The sequence below is a fragment of the Lotus japonicus genome, chromosome 2, assembly GCF_012489685.1.
Source record: "Lotus japonicus ecotype B-129 chromosome 2, LjGifu_v1.2".
Taxonomy (NCBI): Eukaryota; Viridiplantae; Streptophyta; class Magnoliopsida; order Fabales; family Fabaceae; genus Lotus; species Lotus japonicus.
In genome coordinates, this window is record NC_080042.1 from 72,565,822 (window position 1) to 72,579,729 (window position 13,908).

Consider the following 13,908-nt stretch of genomic DNA (forward strand, 5'->3'; position numbering starts at 1 on the left):
TATGGCAAAGGTTAGGGACGAAAAACTTAAATAAGCCAAAAAAAAACTAGGCAAATCAATCAATTAAACACGTAATCAATGAAATTATAAATTAAACCAATTCACCATGAAGGTGTTTATTAACAATTATAAAATCCAAGTCACTTGAAACAAGTTCATCTACATGTAATAGTTGTGCTGAGACGCCTATATAGCCCGGGAAAGCAAACCTCTGCTTGTTTTATTTGTTCTCAGTTCTCTGTACTTTTTCTTTCCTTATCCTTATCCTCCAACTCCTTGTAATTCCAAATCAGATCCTTATTTTATTAAAAATAGAAAAAACACCTAGAATAATTAATGCTTAAAACAAAGTACAAATAAAATTTTGAAATGAAGAGTGGTAACAACTTGCAAGCAATTAAAGATGAGGTAACAGAATCATCTTTTCCTTTACAAAGAGATACATGAGAGTTACTCAGGATTCATATGCAGTTGAAAAATGAATGGTATTATTGTCATTGGATTCAAGAAATAGATGAATGGAACAGCATGTCTACTGGACTAAAATCTTCTGGAGCTTACTTCTCTTGAAACTGTTATAATCTACTAATAATCTGCCTAGGATTTCCTCCTTCATTTCATCTAACATGGTTTTGAAAGTCAACCCCACGTGAAGAGTATGTGATGGGACTGCTCTTTCGAGAACCCTTACTCACAATCGCCGCTTTTTATTTACGGTTTGCTTCATCCTTCTTCTTGCGATTCGAGCCTGTTATCAGAATTTGGTTTAAGCAAATCCAATTTGCAGCATGCATGTGGTAAATAGGAGGAAAGAAAGGAATTTGGATTCCTGCCGTCAGGAAAATCCCGCATTCACAAGCATTTCTAGCCATTTGATCTTAAGATGTTTCACATTTTAAGTTATAATTAGTAACTTGAAATAGTAACTCATCCGAATGTGAGCCCTCTGATCGTTGATCAGACGACTCAAAATACTTGAATGCGTGATTTCACTTAGTGGAGAGAATTCAAATTCGAAAAGGAAGTAAGCAGAGGCAGTCTAACCAACTCTATGGCATCCTGGATGATTTTTTCAGGGATTAAAGTGATTGCTAGAGTGACAGTAAAGCTTATATCCACTCCATTTGATTCTTAAGCCAGCTACTTCTTCCCATCCTTTCTGGATAAATAGCATTTCTAACATCTAGGCTAAAATGATCAGGATCGATGAGACCATTACTGAGGCCCTGCAGCTCCCACCTTTTCTACAAAAGAAAAACAAATTTGAGCTATAATACAAAGTCATTCTCCGTCTTCAAATATATATAAAATCATAGACGTGCTTTCACCCAAAAGCTTAAGCTATTTATGCCGTTCAGTCCAGAATCAATTATAGCATCTAGAAGCTAATCACATAAACTTCTTCCCATAATTGATTTTGGCATCGGAACATGCTATCAATATCTCTAACAAGGATGAACTCTAAAATTTTTAATAAAAACAAGTTATAGAAGAACATATATTCCAAAGAAAGTTCTTACAAAATTAAGCTCAACAATTTTGGTCACATGATGTGGAATGTTAGGTGGGTAATCTTCTCCATTAGACTTGAATGATAACCTGACATCTGCTGCTGGGTGGAAACTCAAGAATAAGCATTGTATGGGGGGCATTTTGATCCTCCACTCTTCCTGCATACACATAACACAATAATACCACAAACATTTCAAAGTGGCAATAGCTTCATAAAGGTCCTTGCCTTCATATTTAACTAAGGAGAATCCATATAAGAATTAAGAAGGGAACATTCCTGTGCATACACAGACTCCCGAATTCATCTTGGTTTTCACAGACTAACCTTTTAAACGAGTTTTACAATATTTTTCCCCATTAAATAAATACTGGTGGCAACTACATTTTCATTGCAAAACCTTAAAAATCTTTATACCATTTCCCCATCGCCCATGATGATGAATGGAAAAAAGAAAATTTCCTGAAGAAACACAATTCCCTAGTTTCTTTCCCTTTCCAGATAACGAGTGAAAGATACCTCATTGAGCTGTTTCATTGATTTTTGGTCAGGAAACACTGTTCTGAAGACTCTGCTCTTGTCATCCATATATTGATCAAAGGAAGCCTGCGAAACAAATTAACATGTGTTTTAGACAAACTAGCTAGCATATAAGTTATAAGAGGAAGATGTAAGGGTGGAAAGTAAAACTAAAACTAAATACCCCAGGCAACTCATAAAGAGGAACATCAACAGTGCTTCTGTATCTGAATGAGGATTTTTTCTCATTTCTTATCACTGGGTATGATGCTGACTTTGTATGGCAATGCCCTCTAAGCACATGCTTCTTCAGTAACCGGGTTTGGAAATGAACCAACACTTGCCATAATATACATGAATGACACAATAATTGATATGTTTGTAGGCCTTTTCTTCTCAGTACTATATATTGCATGGCATGGTATTTAAATAAATTCATTCAGGTAAAGTTAAATTTAGGATGTTGATCTAAGTCCTAAATAATCATAATTATACATGGTTGGAGAATAGTAAACTATGATGGAGAAGTGAAAGGTGGATGGTATTTAGCTTTGGAAAGGTGTGGAAATTCAGTCCATAATAATTGGGTCCATGTGGCTCAAAACTTGTAGTTTAATTTGATGAACGATGATGTGAACTTTTGTGTGCAGACAACAACACATGCCAAGAAAGGATATTAGGCAAACCCCCTCTCCGGCCATCTCTCCCACGAGGCTCAGAACCGCTCGATTCATAATTAGGTATGAATGTTATACACTTCCCTTAATACAACTCATTATTTGTAGTTAAAAAGCAGACACCTTTCAGAAAATGAACTTTGAATAGAATAAGGGCACAAATTCCTTTTCCTTATAGTGCACAGCCTAATTGATCTATGTTGTAGTTTGATTCTTCTTTCGATTTTATTTAGGCTAGTAAGGCTTAATAGCATTTTGGTCTCTCACTTATCACGATTTGACAGTTCTAGTTCCTCAATAAAGTTATTAGCCTACAACGTCCCTCACGTTTACTAACTATTGCAGTTTTGGTTTTTTGTCAACTTTCATCCAATATTTAACGATTTTTAATTAAAAAATAAATTAAAAATAAGGCTTGAATTCTAATTAACAATTTTATGGTTTCTAGTTTTTTTTAATTAATTTTTTAATCAAAAACTGTCAAAAATTGAATGGAAGTTGACAAAAAACCAAAACTGCAACAATTAGTAAACATGGAGGACGTTGTAGGCTAATAAATTCCATGAGGACCAGAACTGCCAAATGATGATAAGTGAGGGACCAAAGGTGCTATTAAGCCTTTTTATTTATTACTCTTGCAAATTAGAATAAAAGCAGGGAGGTAGAATATCAGAAAAGACAATATCTTTCATTTTGGTACTCTGATAAATGAAAGCTTTAAAACCAACACAAGACTATTATGTATGCATGAAAAATTGTTTTGACTCCTCTTTTGCCCACAAATGCAATGTAAAAAATAATAAGTTAGTCTTCTTCACTTGCAGGGTTATGTCATCCATTGCCCTTTAACTATTTCATTGACAATAATTTTCTCTAGGCAGCACTAGCTTTAAAGTCGAGCATCAAGAGAAGGGAAAATTTACACTTCAACAGAAGCAACTAATTACCAATACATGTCTTTAAATGATATGGAGCAACTACAGGTAAAGTTCACAACAGATATTGTGGTTGCAAATGTTTCATCTCAAACATTTTCTATTCAATGCTAGAAATAATAAGAAATATTAAATGGAATGCTATTTCATTTGTAGCTGATTATGTAGTTCTTCCCTGCAATTCAATGAATATTGGTGATAAATATTATGATCTTCATATTAATCTATTTAACTTCTCCCGTTCAGCGTGCGGGCCAACATGTAGATTTATATTAATTACATACATCATTTCATAGTCCAATACTCATGTAATATCATTTATTTTTAAAAAAGTTGTTGTATTATCGTGCTATTACACATCAAATTCATATGTCATGGTATCCATGCTTTCTGGTAGTGTCTCCAACAATTTCTATGCAGAATATGGAATCCTCAAGGCCATTCTTTGAGCAAGCCTCTCTTTGGTTCAGGGTCAATGAAGCCATGCATGAGAAACTGTTCTGCTTCTTTATCCATTAATTGTCTAGCCCACTTTACTCGTTTGGATGGACAGCAACCCGGTCCAAAGCACCTGTACTTTTTATATGAAATTACTCTAAGCTTTTGTACTCAATAAACAACAATTTTGCATTGAAAGAAGTTTAAAATTATGTCAAATAACTCTTCTGTATGTTTAATGGGACAAGCATACATACACTTGGAAGAAGCAAAAACCCTGGCATATTTATGTCATGTAATTGGTAGCATATGTTGCATTATTGCGTCAAATCAAATTTATCTTTGTAACTTTCGGTAGGATTGCAATCTTCTGCCCACAAATGGGGTCTAATTTTCACCAATAAAATTTCGACATGCCAATTGTAAACCACCATGTAAGCTTGCAACTTCCCCACTTATGTCGTTTTTAATTGACATGACAATGTTTCATTAGTGTGACAGGAATTTGATCCCTTTTGGTAATATAGTATTTTTTTCTTATTATATGTTTTAGTTCACTATCTTAACTCATCCTATGTTTTCTCCGGTTATTGATTTAATGAGAAAAAAATTTAGGGCTTATATCAGCAACATCTAGAACTGCAAAATGGGAATGACATACCTGTATACATAGAAGCAAGCACTTCTTTCATTCTCAAATTTTCCCCAATTATTCCAACCAACATGCTTTATACATTGATCCATGTAAGTAAATGCAAAGACAACTCTTCCAAAAGGTCCCCATGGTCGTCCAAGATATGAATATGAAGTTCCTCCGTTACCTGTGATAACACATCTGCAACGGTACCAGAACAGAAATCATTCAATTGACATTGTTGTACGGAAAACATGTTCCTTATTAAGAAACTAGCTCTTTCTTTGACTTGTTGAACTTATGGAATAAAATGCAGTGATAGGTGGGAAGATGAGGTTGTTAAATGTTAACTCTAGACAAAGTCACACACCTCAGAAATACATAACCGGTTGTTTCCTGTGGAGATTTTCTGCTCTGTGCAGTTATGAACCCTGCAGACTTGCAGTGGATATGACAATGCTCCAAGAGTGCAGTGCTATTACCAAAAATGAAGTCCACACTTCCTTCAATATAACAATCTTTCAGATATTGTTTGCCATAATGCAAATACAGTGTGTCCTGCACCATAATCATTAAAGAAGTTTGTTCCCATGCTACAATACAAAAAGACATCATCCAACATAAAATTACTATTTTACAGTTCAAAGGAACTACGATTCACTCTGATACCATATTACAGTTTGTGCTAGGCCATACTCTAACCATTGCCATTATAAGTATTCCATTAGCCATATCTCTAGTCAATGTGAGACTTAACAATACATCACCATATAAGATATTGTATTTAGCCTCTCTAACTTATACATCAAGAGAGTGTGGCTACCTGCCAACCAAGGAATCTGCAATTATAGAATGCACATCTGTCTGCTGTTACCCTGACTGCCACTGCTTGCCCTGAACCCTTTGAGAAAAAAGAAGGAAAATGAATAATAAGATATGCAATCAGTGCACCAGTCAAAAATATTTTCTGCAGTTAGCTTATTACGACACTAAATGCTAAAATGCTATTTCAATACTCGTTAAAAAGTATGAAAACTAGAAAATTAACATATCCTGATGCACTTTTTTTTGTTGAAGAAGCACGTTGTTACTTCAACAAAATGTAACTATGGATGTACCCGTTTTCATACTTCCTAACGAGTATCCAAACAGACTCTAATTTGTATGGAAATTCAGAGAGAAACTATAACAACATCTATTGAATTTACACCCCTCAAATCCCAACTTTTCCCATGAGATCACTCATCATATATCAGATTTCTCTCTTTTCTTTCTTTCTCACCCAAAAAAAGGAAAATGCAAAGCTTCAAATTACAAAGGGCACCATTCAAGCTATTTATCTTTTCATTTAAAATTTGAAAGTTTCCAAATGATTAGCTCCTTGATGAACAATTTTTGTCAGACCCATCACAACAATCAAATTTCTCTACCTAAATGCACTCGTGCTAATTTACCAAGTCAACGTTATCCAACAAAGCAATCACAAAGAAACCAGCCAAGCCAACTCTAACCATTACCTCAGGGGAAGAATTCTCAAAAGTAATGTTCTCAGCAATAAAGTCCTCTCCTGCCACAATGATGCTTCCGCAACCAAAGGTTCCTGTCCCTATTACCCGATCACCCTGGAATAAAACTCACAAGTCACCACTCACCCCCAAGCAACAAAGCAATTTTGATATTTGACACATACCCATTTCCCTAAACGAGGAGAACACCAAAAAAAAAACACCTACTTGGTGGTGCTCGATTCTGGTGGCAGTGTTGTTCCATGTAAAAACAGTGTCCTCAGGGCGCACACCAACAAAGGTGATGAACTTCTTGGTCTTGGCCACGTACAGTGGCTGTCTGTAGATTCCAAGCGACACCCGAATCACCGTCCGGCGAGTGTTGCCGAGTGGCACTGCATCAATGGCTTCCTGCACCGTCCGGTAGTGTCCGGTTCCATCTTGTGGCACGGTCAACACTAAACCGTCCGGTATCAGTCTAATGAACCATACAGAATAGCATGTAAGCAAAGAGGTTCATTATCAAGTGTGGAGCAGAGGAAATAAGTATGTTGGTGATATAACAGCAAATTTCTGATCCACTCCAATCCAACCCATTAAACGATTAGAAAGGAGGATATGGTAGATGATAGACAATAATCTGTTAAACTGGGACAAAAAAAGTAATGTCATGAATTATCTAGAACTGTTCCCTTTTCTATTTTATTGGTTAGGCCTTAGGGTTTGTTATGGAAAAACTAGGAGGAATATGCACATAACTATGCCTATGCCCAAGCAGGGGCGGAGCCAGGGGGTGGCATACAGGTGCCACGGCCACCCCCATGATTTTATAACTCTCTTAAAAAAATTAACAATGACTAATTTATTACATGCTCTCAATTAAGTGATTCAAAAATAACATAGATGTACAAATGTCGATATCATAGCTTCTCGGCGCACAATTTTCTCAAGTTACTTTAATCTCAATATATATATACAATAAAAATTGGTGTGCACTCAATGATAGTAGACTAGTAAATAGATATACTAAGAGAAAAGAAATATGGTTTGGATGACAATTAATACTCTGTTAATTTTTTAAGGATAAATTGTAAGTGACTTCAAAAGAAATATGCATCTTTTTTATTTGATTTTGGCCCCAGTCAACCTACAAAACTGGCTCCGCCACTGTGCCCAAGAGATCCCTATCAGCAAATGATTGCAATCTCTTGTGACCCAACAACTATATTTCTTCTGTCTTCCATTTATAGAAATTTTGAATGAACTCAGCAAAATACTTTTTCCATCAAAGATACATGGACAGCCATTATATTACAAAACAGTCAGGACTTGTTGGCAGAAATCAGAGTCTCATGACATTTATACCTTTCGCGAAGATAAAACATCTCCTCATGGATGGATGCAACTGTATCATATAGCTTCTTCAACTCAAATTCCATTACCTAAACAATGGGAAGTAACAACATATTAGATACCAAAATACTTAGATCTATAGACCCAAAACACCTTACAAGGGTGAAAAAACTTAAACCAGTATAAGAAACAGATCACTAGTTAGTGACTATTTACATAAAACTTTGTAGGTTAACAGCGAATATAAAAAACAGGAGTTGAATGACAATGATATAACAAATGTTCGTGTTAGTGGGATTTGACATAGTAAGCAGGAAAGATACTTGCCGAACAGTAAATAACTGGTTAACTAGTTGAATTCACGCTTCTTAACACTAAATCTGGGCTACTGGTACATCCTTTCTCATACAAGCTATGTCAGTTTCTTGGTTTCTCTATGAACACAACTCAAACTTGATTTTCCAAAAGTTCCATTGACTGAGCGTTTTATAGAAAGATCTTGTGCAATTCATCATAGATAAACTTTTTTAATAAAAAAGTTAAATTGGCAAAGATTTCAGAAGATCAATAATGGAAACCAAGAACATAGTGATACTATTCCTATATTAATATTATTCACATCGTCAACGAGTTGCCAATCAAAGCAAGACAGTGCTGCTTTGTATCAGAGCTTTCCAGCTAGAATGAGAGGACACCAGTATAGCATTAGTTAATCAATACTGTAGGTGTCCGAAGAGCACACCATAACTTTATTTGGGCAGTGTGTAATATTCGAAATATCATTCAGGCAATATGTCTAAAGGAGTTGTAAATTGATCCACCAGGTGGGTTTACCAACATGGTTCAGAATAAAGCTATTCCGCTCTATCAAAAATCAAAAAAATTCAATGAACTCATTTAGAGAGCAATGCTTTTGAATAGTTTTTTTGCAAAGTTTAGCACCATTGTATCGCTGATCAATGTAATACAGATTCAACAAAGTTTTCCTTTGGCAGCAAGCTTCCTAATACAGCCCTCCTCAATATTAAGGCTTGGGATCGGCAACAGAGAGTTAAAATGCAACAACAATAACAAAAATTACCACATACCAATTGGCACACATATAAATCCCAAGTCAAGGAACAACAGAATGCTACTTACTTCAACCTGCCCTTTCTTGGCAACCTTGGACCAGTCTTTGGCAGCAACCCCAGTTCTCCAATCGAATTCAATGGTCACAATTGAGACGCCAGCCCTACTATCCGGTATCCAAAAGCAAGCTGTGTAGTCGCCGTCCTCAGCTGCAGTAAATGCAAAATTACCAGAATCCACCTGATCCCCATGGTGGTAACTGTTCTCATAAGGAGAACTCACCTTGCAAACCACACATGATAACAAAGTCAACCCTCTAGACAAACCACAAGATCCCATTGGTGGCGACTCTTTCTGATTTTCAACCTTTTATTCGTCGTCCCGATGCGACCCCGGTTGCGACACATACTCAGATCTTGAAGATGAAGATGAGGATTCTGATGATTTAGAGAGTCCATCTGAAGGAGAAGGAGAGGGAAGGACAAGGAGATACCCCAAGTTTAGGCCTGCAGGAGATGGTGATGGTGTGAAATTTGTCCTTAGTCAGGTATTTAACAGTAAGGATATTTTTATTCATGCTGTTAAGGAATTTGCTCTGCAACCGAAGAAAGATCTGAAAATAGTGAAAAATGACAAGAAGAGGGTGGTTGTTAATTGTGTGCTGCCCATTTAATTTGAGAATCAGTAAAACAAATAACAGGCACTACTTCCTGCTTGTAACATATGTGGCTGCTCACAATTGTTGCAGGTAAAATCTAATCTTCCTATATTTGTTTTGTACTTTTTTAAATTTTATTTTGACATTTGGAATGGTTTTTATTTTGTTCCAGGTCTGCATCAAATAGGCAGGCTAAGACTCTTTTTATGGCTAGACTCTTTTTATGGCTAGAAAGTTTATGCATTTTCTCAGGCACAGTCTTAACTTGAGCATACCTGGATTAATTGAAGAAGCAAGGAGTAGGTGGAGTATACATTTTGGGGTGGTGGAAAGCTTACAGGGCAAAAGTCAAGGCTCTAGAGATGATTCAGGGTGCATGTACTGATCAGTACAACCACTTGAGAAATTATCTTCATGAACTGCTGAGAAGCAATCCTGGCAGCACTGTAATCATCAAGAGTGAGGAGGGACCTAAAGGGCCAGTGTTCATGAGAATATATGTTTGTTTGGCTGCAACAAAACAGCCTTTGCAAACACATGTAGACCACTAATTGGTCTAGATGGATGTTTTTTGAAAGGCACTTATGGAGGGTAGCTCCTAGCAGCTGTAGGGAATGATGGAAACAATCAAATGTTTCCAATATGCTATGCTGTGGTGGAGGCATAAACTAAGAACTCTTGGAACTGGTTTGTGAGTTTGTTGTTGGAGGATCTAGACCAAATTAAGAAGAAAAAGTGAGTTTTTATCTCTGATCAGCAGAAGGTAAAATCTAATCTTCCTATTTATGTTTTGTACTTATTTAAATTATGTTTTGACATTTGGAATGGTTTTTATTTGCAGGGTTTAGTTCCTACTCTGCAGGAGCTCATTCCTGATGTTCACCACAGACTATGTGTGAAGCATATCTATGGTAACTTCAGGAAGAAATATCCAGGATCAGAATTGAAAGTGACATTGTGGAAGGCAGCCAGGGCAAGCACAGTGCAGGAGTGGAAGCAAGAAATGGAATTGATGAAGGCATTTAGTGAAGAGGCTTACAATGACATGATGAGGTTGCCAGCAAAGCAGTGGGCAAGATCAGCCTATAGCACAGACACAAGATGCGATTTGCAGGTCAACAATATGTGCGAGGCATTTAATATGGCAGTGTTGGAGCATGGGGACAAGCCCATCATTTCTCTGCTAGAGGGGCTGAAGTTTTGCATCAACAATAGGATTGTCAAGCAAAGACAATTGATGCTGAGATGGAAGACTTCAACCATATGTCCACTGAAGGTTGGAATTCTCCAAGAAAGCAGCTGACAAATGCCAGGCCATTTGGAATGGTTCTAATTCTTATGTTGTAGATCTGCAAGAAAGGACATGTTCCTGTAGGAGATGGCAGTTAACAGGCATTCCTTGCTCACACTCCATTGCATGTATGTGGTTTGCACGCCAGAACCCTGAGAATTATGTGGATCCAAGCTACAGGTAAATTACAATTGTAGTTCTAATTGTTGTAGTTCTGAATTAATTATGGTTAATTGTAGTTCTATTTGTAATTGTCGTTGTTCAATTTGTAATCCCAGGAAATCAACTTTTCTAGAAACATATTCCTATCTGATTAAAGCCCAATAATGGGCCTAAGCTATGGCCAGAAGATCCTGCCCCGCCCCTTAACCCTCCCTTTGTAAGAAGAGCTCCTGGGAGGCCAGAAAAGGCTAGAAACAAGGCAAATGATGAGAAGAAGAACCCTACAAAGTTGAAGAAATGAGGCTTTGCACTGAAATGTAGAAGATGTGGAGGACAAGGGCACAATGTAAGAACTTGCAAGGCCAAGGACCTAGCTGACAGAGAGGTTCCTGTTGGAGGGAATAAGGTTTGATACTTGTCCATTGCATGTATTCTTATATCTATTCCTATTTGTAATATTGTTGTTCTCATGGATATTTTCTAATTTTGCAGGATAACCCTACACTACTGCAGCCTGAGCATAGGGATGTGCAAACTACTCAAAATGCAACTCAGGATGCACCTCCAGTGAGCCAGACCCATGGTGAACCTCCTCTTAGCCAATCTCAGCCTCCACAGGCTCCATAGTCTCAGCCTCCACAGGCTCAAAGTATTCAAGCTGGATCAAATGAGGCTGACAAAGCTAAGGGGAAAGGAAAAGGGAAAGTGAAACAGCCAGCCAATGGGAAACAGGGACAAAATGCTAAGGGAGGAAAGAAGAGGAAGCTTGGAGAAGTTAGTGGATCAAAGTAGGCTTAAGTGACAATTGAGCAATGTGACTCTTTTTAATGTTTTTGTAATGTGGTTTAGGCCTAAGTGCCAATTGAGAAATGTGACTCTTTTAATGGTTTCTGTAATGTTGTTAAGGCCTAAGTGCCAATTGTGTACTCTACTGTGGGTGTTTGATGACAAATGAAGGCCTAAGTGCCACTGTTATTTTGTTGAATCAGTGCAATAATTTTGTGTGTTATTTTGTGTGTTACTTCATGACAATTGAAGGCCTAAGTGCCAAAGTTACTTTGTGTGTTGCATGACAAATGAAGGCCTAAGTAGCATTGTAATTTTGTGTGTTACATTACAAGTGGCAGAGTCCTTGTTCTCTTAATCTTGGCAGAGTCTTTCAATTATGTGTTTATGTTCACATTTCAAATTGTACATAAAAATGACATAAAGAGATGGCTAAAATACTACAGGTCTCTAATTCATTCATGAAATACCACAAGTTTACATTGCATCAAAATCTCAATTTCATACATAACAACATAACAACTACAACAAATTACCTAGGCAAACATCTAATTTTCCTATTTGTTTACATAAGCAAACAACAACAAAATCATCAAAACGATACAAGTCCCCAAAGAAATCTCCAACAGCCTTTCCTTCTTCTTCATAGCATCAATCTTCCTCAACAGTGTACCAATAATTTTCTTCTCCCTTGCAATTTCTTCATCAGACCTATCATATTTTACTACTCTATGATATTCATCACATCAAACAAAGAATCTGCAGACTCTCTTGCCATGTATCTGCAAATACAGAAAAACAGAGCACATAAGAGAGCAGATAACAGATCTATGAGAGCAAGGAGAAGACAATGGATAAGAACGCGAACCTTGAACAGTCCACAACCGTAAAATTTTCGCCTAGGGTTATCATCGGTCCAGGATGTTACAACAGGAGCATCAAAACTACAATCACAAATCGGACCTCCATTCCTCCTCTGTGAACAAGAATACGAGCCAGAACTTTGAGACCCACCTCCCATTTCCTTCCACCCTTCGCTTCGAAGAGCTCGCATAGCCTTCTTCTTCGTTCTTCAGATCGTGATTCAGAGGGAGAGACAAGGAATCAAAAACACCTCTTTTAATGGGTCGGGTGAAGAAGATGATGGGAGGAGATGACCGTTGTAGCTTGGTTGAGTCACGTAAGAAGCACATGTTTGTCCAATCATCACTCTCTCTCCTGAATGGTCAGGTGAGACACGCGTGAGGGAGCCACGCCAACTTCTCACGTTAGTTTTCTCACGGAAGGCAAACGGCAGACCAAAAGTGCAACAACATGTATAGTTGGAGGACGTTTTTTTGCTAATTTTGAAGTTTGGAGACGATTTTCGCAGGAAGGCGATAGTTGGGGGACCAAAAGTGCAATTAAGTCTTTTTTGAAATGAATATTGTTATCATTGACAATTACGAAAAACAATTAAAAAAGCAATACATCTGATGAAAATAAAACTAAAATAAAACTGAAAAATAAATTCAACATAAAAAAGTATAAAGAAATGATATTTTTTTATCATATTGGATAATGTTTGGGATTCAAATTTGCAATTTTTTTTGACGGTCAAATTTGCAAATTGATTCAATTTTATTAAAGCAAATTGGCTTCAATATATTTTTTCAAATTGGCTTCAATGTGTTTTTCGTCACCACAAATATAGCATATGCTGGTTTTAAGCAGTAGAAATTCTTATTTGTTTTTTTTAAATGGAAATTCTTATTTGTTAATCACAGGAAATATATAAAGTTAACCTTTTAAATCATTTTTTCACTGAATGATGGCTCACACTTTCTACTTGAGATTTTTATTTGATGTGGCATTGTGAACCCACCCAACTACACCACTCGTTACCATGTAGACTTTGCAGACAAGAAGCACATGGGAAATTCAAACTGCGCAAAAAAAATGAATATGGAGACTCATGTTCCCATCCCTTTGTTTTTGACCTATCCCCCATTTCGTCTTCCACTTTATTCTGGGAATTGGGTTTGCCACCCCACCTATTGGGTTTGGCACCCCACTTTATTAAATACGGAATTTAAAGTTCCGTATTCATCGTATTTGTTGTCACTTTTGGTTGTCTTGCATTTTGTCCAAAACAACCTGATGTCGAAGCAGATGCTGTGACATCTGCCTTTGTGTAGCATGGGACATCGGTCCTTGACCTGAAGTGTTGTTGTGTGCCCTGGAAATCCGGAAGTATATTAATTGTGGATATTTACGGATTAAGTAGCTGTATCTTGGCTATTTAATGTGGGCTGGTTTATTTGTTGAAGCAATCTTTGATTGGAGATTTGTTTCTATTGTATTAATGGTGATTCTATTGTGAACGCAAT

The 13,908-nt window shown here is 36.9% G+C and overlaps 2 pseudogenes; both read right to left on the reverse strand.

Annotated features, from left to right (window-relative positions):
• Positions 1-1,081: 1,081 nt before the first annotated feature.
• Positions 1,082-2,385, reverse strand: LOC130739364 (uncharacterized; annotated as a pseudogene).
• A 1,437-nt stretch (positions 2,386-3,822) lies between these two features.
• On the reverse strand, positions 3,823-9,385 carry LOC130739363 (pectinesterase 31-like; annotated as a pseudogene).
• Between the last annotated feature and the right edge of the window lie 4,523 nt (positions 9,386-13,908).